The sequence below is a fragment of the Dendrobium catenatum genome, unplaced genomic scaffold (genome assembly GCF_001605985.2).
Source record: "Dendrobium catenatum unplaced genomic scaffold, ASM160598v2 fragScaff_scaffold_819, whole genome shotgun sequence".
NCBI lineage: Eukaryota > Viridiplantae > Streptophyta > Magnoliopsida > Asparagales > Orchidaceae > Dendrobium > Dendrobium catenatum.
In genome coordinates, this window is record NW_021319281.1 from 798,771 (window position 1) to 807,217 (window position 8,447).

Sequence of the window (8,447 nt, forward strand, 5' to 3'; positions counted from 1 at the left end):
AGAGATTCTAAATCTCTCAAGTGTGTGTGTGTAGGGTTACTCAGTATCAGTCTTTTGAACATTACAAACTGACTCAAGAAGAGAAAAAATAGATTGCAGACTCACTCAACCCTAAACCTACGCACTCCTGAACTGGCTTTGTCTGTTCGTCCGATCTTCGATTCCTGAAAAGTTGGAAGTAACAAGCAGTCTAAGAGATATAGTGTTTGTCAATCATCAAAACATAAGACATGAAAATAGGTTTCCAACATCGGCATGCGATGAAAGTTAGAGAGACTGTGGTCTGCAAGCTAAAGAGGCTAGAAGGCCGGTGGTTGGGAAGTGACAAATGATGCAGGAATCGAAGACGGCGGGAAACGGTGGTCTGAGAGATTGTAGTTAGTGGGTGATAGAGGTGCAAAAAATATATTGTCGGTCTGGTTTGGGAAGAACTTGATATTGACCCATTATTGTTTGCCAAAATCTAAATTCGACCCTTTTTTGCACAAAACATTTAACCCAGTCCTGACCAACTGGGTTACGAGGTCAAATTTGAAAGCTCACTGAAAGCACTTGAAAGTTTGTTAGGGATATTAAGCCCATGTGAACTAGTCCCAAGGCTAACCAAGAGGGGTGGTGAATTAGTATTTTAAAAAATCTTTCACAATCAAAACATAATCTTAAAATAAAAACCAAGATGCATCACAGAAATCAAAGTGTCAAAAATAAATGCAAAAATAATAAATGAAAGAACACACCAGATTTAGAGTGGTTCGGTAAAACCTTGACCTGTGTCTACTCCTAGGAGGCACCCTCCGAGTATTGCACTAAATTCAGTGTCTCTCCTTTAGGCCCCAAAGCTAGGCGGAGAAGCTCTTACAAAATCACTTCCAGCTTCCCCAATGCGGCAGAGTAGCTGGGCCCTTTGACACCAAAGAGATATTCCTCTTCCCAAAACTTCCCTCAAGATGAGTCTTGAATTCGATGGAACTAAGGTGCAAGCTCGCCGGAGCAACCGTGTGGAACCCCCTCCACACTCACTTGAAACCCCCTCCAAGGATCTTTACCCTCTCTCAAACTCCAGCTTTCCTCTCTCCCTTTCAAGCTCTCTCTTCAAGTTTCCTCCAAAAGAATGAAGCTTCAATGGCTGCCAAAGACACATATCAAGTGTCTTGACAAAGCTTAAATATAAGAGCTCCAAAAAGGCTCTTAAATGCACCAAACCAACATTATCATCCAAGATGATATGCTTAAAAAGAGGGATCCAAAAAATCCTAAAAACTCAATTCCGGCATCAAATATCGTCCAAAATAATCATAGGATCGTCCTATATGATGTGCTAAAAAGAGGGATTCAGAAAACCCTAAAAACTCAATTTCGACGCCCAGAATTATCCTGGATGATCGTACGATCGTCCAGTACGATGTGCAGAATTTGACTTGATAGTCACGAACGATATTTGGATAGTCTAGGATGATTAGTACAAAATGTACATATCATCTAAAACAATATTGTGGATTGTCCAGAGCAATTCGAAGAAAAATTATGGTATTTCAGCTTGGAGGATTTAGGAAAATCAAGTATGTCGGGAAACATCATCTTGTACGATATACAAATTATCCAGGACGATCAGATTAAAAAATTTAACCATAATTAATCCCCTAATCACAGGATTAATTTATGCATGATTTGTATTGATCGTCCTAGACGATCCAGATCGTCCGAGATGATTAGAACAACAATCAAATCTTAAAATCTTACCTAAATTAGCATTGGCGGCTATTTTCCAAGATCATAAAGGATCGTCCAGGACGATCAAAAATCGCCCTGTACGATTAGTTCAAAACTTGATCTTCTGGATTTGACTAAATCTCACTCTCTTGAGTGTGTGTGTGCATGGTCACCAAGCAGCATACATCATTACAAGACTTGACTCAAGAAGTCAAAATTACATAATTGAATATTATAAACCCTTTTACAATATAATATTATTCAACCTAATCTTGAGCTCTGATTCTTTGTTTGATGTTGCATGGTATTCCTGAAATATTAATATACACACAAACAAACATATATTGCTTACAAGTAGACAATAAAAAGTGAGCCATAATATTTGTTATCATGAAAAATATAAACTCATAAGCTCGAGTTGCAAAAATCTCCTCTTTTTTATGATGGAAAATATTACAGATTGAATTTGCAAAATTAAAAATATTTTCTCCTAATCTCACCCTCACTAGAATAAAATTTAAAAAATAGGGGAAGATAAAATTTTTATTATTATTATTTTATTTTTAAAAATATAAAATAGATACAAGTAAACAGTACGTTCTTCCCTTTTGATATTATCAAAAAGATGAGAGGCACAAACAATCATAACAATAAAAACAAACAAAATAATCCTTGATCTAGTAAAAAGAAAAAAAAATCAAATATTCTTAAAATGAAAAAAGTTACCTTTTGATTTTATTCAAAAACTTAATAAGAAGTGTATTCACAATGCATAACTCAGAAAGGTTAGAAATTTAGAAATTGTTAATCCAAGTTTAAGTTATTTTAAAGGCTCAAAAAATTTTTAATCCAATATCTAAATCACGGAATAAATTAGAAAAAGAAACACTATTTTTTTTAAAACTCCTTTTATAAAATATATCTAATAGAAGATTAATGCAAAAATTGGTGAATCAGGAATCATAATTTTCAAGCTAAAGTATCGAAAATATCAAAGGCTTTCTTAAGTTTTAGCAAGTACAAAAAAGGTAAGCATTACTTTTTGTGGGCTCATTTTATGCCTCTTCAGTTTTTGGCACACTTTACGCATCTTTTACTTTTTGATACATTTTGTGTATTTTTCTCAATTTAGCAACATTGCGCATCTTTTGATTTGGCATCATTGGTCATTTTTTTATTTGGCGGCATTTGTCATTTTTTTTTCAATCAAATATACTACCTTTCTAAAATTTTTAGAAACTAAAGCAAACCCATCTTATTGACAAAAATGAACTACTTGATTAAAAAAATTATGTGGTAGATTCAACAACTTGCAAAAGATCCCTATGCGATAGACAAAATATAGGGAGATTAAAAAGTTTAGTTTCAAAATCCAATTTATAATATGATGAAGATTTTGAATCAAAAGTAAAATAACCTCTTTAAGAAAAGATATAGAGAGATAAAATCATGAGTTTTTTCTTTTGATTGTTATTAGAGAAGTAAATCACAACTTACATAAGAGTTCAAGAAAAATATGAGGTAAAATTTTTATTTTTTAGAAAAAATGATCTTTAAAAAAGATTTGATTTTCTAAAGTGTATAGGAAACAAAAAGGTGATATGTGTGTGTTGATTAGAGAAAACTTCACAAAAAGAAAAGTAAAGAAAATTTAAAAATTTAACGAAAAAAGAAAAAAAATAAGAATGAAAAATATATCTAAAAAAAACACAAAAGATACAAAAACAAACAAAACATACATACACAGAAAAATAAACACACAAATAATGATTTAAACATCATATTGCTCCTGATTTGATGATTCAGAAGCTAGAACTGTCTAGGAGATTTTTTACTTTTCATTATTTATCATTTTTATAATTTGCTTAGCTTTACCTTTTTCTTTTGTAGGAAGAGTTTTCAAATTAGGGCACTGATTTTTCATATATTAAGGCTTCCTACATCCAAAGCAAATAATGCAGAAAAAAGCTTAACATTCTTACTATTTTTACCTTTATTCCACTTTTTTTTATGCTTATGCTTTGATGAGCTTTTTAATTTGCTTGATAAGTCATCGTTTTCATCACCAATTAAGCCATTTTTCTCCATGTTTTCAGCATTTAGCACTATCATCTCTCTTGCATCGAAAAATCTTTGACCCAAACTTTGCTCGTATGCAATGAGTGAGCTAATCAAATTATCAATAGAATATTCATTCAAATTTTTGATTCATAAATATCAACAACTTTGACATTAAATTTATCAAGTAGGCAACATAGAATTTTATTAACTTTTTTAATGTTTGAAAATTCTTTACTAAAGAATATAATGATCTCACAATTTAAATTAACCTAATATAAAGATCTAAGATCGTCTCATAAGGTTTCATGTAAAATAATTTATAATCATGCATTAATGTATTTAACATGGATTGCTTGATTTTACTAGAGCCTTCATATATAGTTTGTAATTTATCCCAAATTTCTTTTCCAGCAGTGCACGTGGAAACAAACATAAAATCTTTAGAATTTAAAACATAGAAAAAACAGTTTACGAATTTAGCATTCAATTGAGCATTGATTTGTTTTTCTCTACTACATTGATTAAAGAAATATCAGTTTTAATTCCATCTATATTACGCGACGGTACAGAATAACTAGTTAAAATTATTAGCCACATTTAAAAATCAATTGATTACAAGAAAGTAGACATGCGAATTTTCCAAAAATCAAAAGTAATATTTTCAAACAAAGGTGGTCGAGTGATTGATTAACCTTCTGTAATATTACAATTACAAAAAATTAGCCATAGATCAAAATTCAAAAGTTATTGAATACTCATTTTTATGAATCCCGCTCTGATACCACTTGAAAGCGCATTGAAGTCACTTGAAAGTTCGTTAGGGATGTTAAGCCTTTGTGAACTAGTCCCAAGGCTAACTAAGAGGGGTGGTGAATTGGTATTTTAAAACATCTTTCACAATCAAAACACAATCTTAAAACAAAAACCAAGATTTATCATAGAAATCAAAGTGCGAAAAATAAATGCGGAAATAATAAAGGAATGAACACACTAGATTTATAGTGGTTCGATCAAACCTTGACCTATGTCCACTTCTCGGAGGCACCCTTTGAGTATTGCACTAAACTTAATGTCTCTCCTTTAGCCCCCATAGCTAGGCATTAAAGCCCTTACAAAATCACTTCCACCATTCCTGGTGCGGCGGAGTAGCCGGGCCCTTTAATACCAAAGAGAACTTCTGCTTCCCAAAACTTCCCTCAAGACGTGCCTTGAATTCGATGGTACTAAGGTGCAAGCTCGCCGAAGCAACCGTGTGGAACCCCCTCCACACTCCCTTGAAACCCCCTCCAAGGATCTTCTCCATCTCTCAAACTCCACCATTTTCTCTCTCCCTTTCAAGCTCTCTCTTCAAGTTTCCTCTAGAAGAACGAAGCTTCAATGACTGCCAAAGACACATATCAAGTGCCTTGACAAATCTTAAATAGAAGAACTCCAAAAATGTTCTTAATTACACCAAACCAACATTATCGTTCAGGACGATGGCCGGATCGTACCGTTCTATATGCTTAAAAAGAGGGCTTCATAAACACTACAGGAAATTCAGCTGGTACCGGTGGCCTAGACCGACGGTTGTCTAGCCGTCGGTAATAACGGCGATTTAACTGGCGGTTTGGTCGCTAGTTAATACTAGCGGCCAAACCGACAGCTATTTAAGAATATGCCGCCAGAACTAGCGGCGATCATGAAACTACTGGATTAACCGCCGGACTTAAATATTTCTGGTGGCATACAGGCGGCGTCAACAGCCGGTGTTAAGTGGTTTTATTACCGGCGACATAAGCCACTGGAAAACCATCAGTAAAAGCCCTAAAGTGAACCAACCCGAATATCCCATTTCATTTCTTTTCTTCCCTTCTCTCTCTTCGCTCGCGCTCCATTGTCGCCTCTCGCGCGACTGAGCAGCTTGGCAACCACTGAAGACTCCACACCGGCCGCCGACCCCACACCGGTCGCCCTCAAGCTCTCACTGTAAGGCCTTTGTCGAACTCCCACGAACACACCGCCGATGAACACACCGTGCTCCCTCGATAGGTGATCTTTTTTTATATGCTTTTTGGTGATTATATATTCTCACTAGACATTTACAAGAGGTTGTACTCTAGTGTATGCTTTTTAGTGATTATATTCTTCTTGTTGATAAGACTAGAGAGGGAGTGGAAGGTAAACTTGAATTATGGAGGTCAACCTTATAGTCTAAATTCTTTCTTTAAAGTAGATCTAAAATTGAATATATTAAGTGTAATTTTAGTAATAATAGATCTAGTGGTTGGATTGTGACTTTGAGTATGTTAATACCTATTTTTAACAATAAAGGTGTTACAAAAGATTGTGCGAATTATAACAGAATTATGTTAATGTGTCATAATTTAAAAGTATTGGAGCGAGTTATGAAGCATAAGTTGCAGCGTGATCCTAATGTTTCTAAAAATAAATTTATATTCATGTCGGGTAGGTCTACTATGGAATCCATACATTTATTAAGAGATTCGATGGAGAAATATCGAGAGAATAAGGAGGATCTACATATGATAAATATTGATTTAGAAAAAGCATATGATAAGTTATCAGAGAAGTGTTATAGAGAGTTCTTGAAAAGAAAGGAGTTAATAACACTTATATTCAAATCATTAAAGAAATGTAAGCAGGAGTTATTACTTGTATTAAAACACAAGGTCGTTTGACCAAGTATTTTACTATTTAGATTAGATTACATGAAGGATCAGCCTTAAGCCCATATATTTTTTTCTTTAGTGATGAATGTTCTCACTAGACTTTTTTAAAAGGATGTACCTTGGTGTATGTTTTTTGTTGATGATATTCTTTTTATTGATAAGATTAGATATGGAGTTGAAGGTAAACTTAAATTATGGAGGGCAACCTTGGAGTCTAAATATTTTCGCTTAAGTAGATCTAAAACTTAATATATAGACTATTATTTTAGTAGCAATAGACCTAGTGAAGGGATTGTGACTTTAGGCGATCAAGTCATTAATAAGATAGACGTTTTAGATATCTTGGATCTTTCGTTCAGAATGGTGGTGAAATAGAAGGGGATATTATCAGCACAATTCAACTTTGATGGTTGAAATGGAGGAATGAATCGGGCTTGTTATTGTGTGATAGAATAGTCCCCCTCAAACTTTAGTAAAAATTCTATAAGTTTGTTGTAAGAAATGCAATGCTTTATGGTGCCGAATCGTGGTCAATAAATTAAAGATAAGGATGAGTGGCTTGACCCTTAGAGATAGGATATGAAGTGAGCATATACGTGATAAGGTTGGAGTGGGTCCACTAGAAGATAAGATTAGAGAGAGTCGCTTTACATGGTTTTGTCACATTAAACGGAGGCCTTCTAATGATCCGGTAAGGAAAGTTGAGGTATTAGATTTGACTTATGTTAATAAAGGTAGAGGTAGATAATGCATTCCTATTCAAGTAAAGTATACTTGTTTTAAAGTATAGCATGTACACTTGTTAAGTTTTACACATGTGTTCTAATAAATATTTTCATAACTATGTAGGGGGACGTTTGCTACAATGTCCAAATGACTATCCAAGAAGAGAGATATTGGATGCATAATAGATTATTTCCGGGTCGAAAAAGATTGACAGATGAATTTATACATGGAGTTGAAACTTTCATTCAAGTTGCATCTCAACTGCCTTCCTTTCAGTTTGATAAAATGTTTAGATGTTCATGTTCGAAGCAAAAAATTAAGCATTCCTCAAGCCTGATGATGTGGATCTTGATTTATATCATAGGAGATTTCTTCCAAACTACTGGATTTGAAAATCACATGACGAGTATGAGTCACACAGAGATGCTCATGCTGATTCATCTACAGCTTATGAAATATTTGATGAAGATCAAATGAGTAGACTCTATAAAGAACTTATTTTTGATGTAGCAGGTCCTAATTTAAGGGCTAGTATGGAAGAGCCACCAAATGAAGAAACCCAAACATTCTTTGAGTTATTACATGCAGCTCATAAACCAATTTGGGACGGTTGCAGTACCCATTCAGAATTATTCATTGCTGTGATGATGCTAAGCATTAAAATTGAGGATAATATTCCACCTGATTATTTCAATGACTTTATTGGTCTTCTCATGGAAACTAATCCAACGAACAATTTAATTCCCTCAGACTTATACCTAACGAAAAAATTAGTATCCAAATACGGTCTCACTACTACAAAAATTGATTGTTGTATCAATGGATGTATGTTATACTACAAGGATGATGTAGAAGAAGTTTATTGTCGCACCTGCAATGCTCCTCAATTTAAGTCAAACTCGGGAAAACAATGTCGTCAAAAGAAAGATGTTCCATATTCCCAGTTATTTTATTTACCAATCATTCCAAGATTTCAACGACTCTATGCATCAATGAGTTCAGCAGGTCATATGGGACGGCATAAGGATAAAATAACAAAAAGTGGTTTTCTTTCTCATCCATCAGATGCTGAAACGTGGAAATATTTTGATCGAGTGCATACTTTATTTGCAGCTGAACCCCGCAACATAAGATTGGGATTATGTGCCGATGGTTTTACTCTATATAGTCAAACAACTACATCGTACTCTTGTTTGCCAGTTATATTAACACCATACAACCTTCCATCAGAGATGTGTATGACTACTCCGTACATGTTTTTAACTCTAATAATACTTG